Source organism: Macrotis lagotis, chromosome 1 (genome assembly GCF_037893015.1).
Source record: "Macrotis lagotis isolate mMagLag1 chromosome 1, bilby.v1.9.chrom.fasta, whole genome shotgun sequence".
NCBI classification, from domain to species: domain Eukaryota; kingdom Metazoa; phylum Chordata; class Mammalia; order Peramelemorphia; family Peramelidae; genus Macrotis; species Macrotis lagotis.
In genome coordinates this window covers 152193684-152194760 of record NC_133658.1, presented here as the reverse complement: position 1 = coordinate 152194760, position 1077 = coordinate 152193684, and positions in this window count along the sequence as shown.

Sequence of the window (1077 nt, the reverse complement as noted above, 5' to 3'; positions counted from 1 at the left end):
TAAAATACAGCATAGATGGTTAGTAGTAGTGGTTTATTTATTCTGGTTGGTTCTTGTTCCTCATCAAAGAATTTTTTTAAAAAGTAAATTAGAAAGTTATTTTTTAATTAATATTTTAAACCATTATTTTTTATTCTCCCTTAGTGGGAAAAACATGACTAGAGGCAAGTTCAAGTTTAGTATTATGACTTCACTTATCTGATCATTAGCTTTTTAATTTGAGAAAATGGGGACAATAATACATGCCTTTCTTTTTTTTCATGCATGTTGTAAGGATAACATTTGAAAGCACTTTGAAAACTGCTACAAATGTGATTTTTGTTTTAGTTCAGGATTATTTTCACTGTGGTCTAGTGGGGATAAGGACAAGACCAGGTTCTAGTCATCACTGCACAATGGGACCATGAACAAGTTATTTTATTCTGGGTCTGTTTTTTTTTTCAAGGAAAAGGTCTTGAACAGGCCAATTTTTAACTAGCATTTAATCACTTTGAGTATTAACTTTTTCTTGCACCTTGAAGCTGTATAGTTGCCTAATTTATATACTGAGCTGGACCCTCAGAGGTGTCTAGTTTCTGTTTATAGGTCTCATTGTGGCTGTATGGAACAAGAATGTTGACAGTTGAAATTGGATTCATTTTTCAAATCTCTGAACCTTAAGAGTCCTCACACTTCACTGTAACTGGTTTTAATATATGGCAGATTCTTGATGAACATTCTGTAGTTCCCTATTACAATGTGAGTCAATTTTACCTAATCTGTCTCCTTCAAATAGATGTTGACTAGAGGTGCTGAGTAATGGGTAGGAGAGGGAAAAAAACCAAAGCAGGCTGACCTCCACCTCTCATTAACTAAGCTGCTTTTGCAGAGAAATTTGAAATTGTGTCCTGCTGCTCGATCCAGCATTACTGCCTGGGATAAGGGATTACTTTTATCTCAGGAATAATTTCCTTCAGAAGTCTGTGAATCTCTGAATTTTGATCCTGCCAGAGAATAATTATAACTCTGACTTAGTTTTCTCATCTTTGCACTGTGTGCTTTGCTACCAATGAAGTGCAATTGTAAATGGAAGGAATC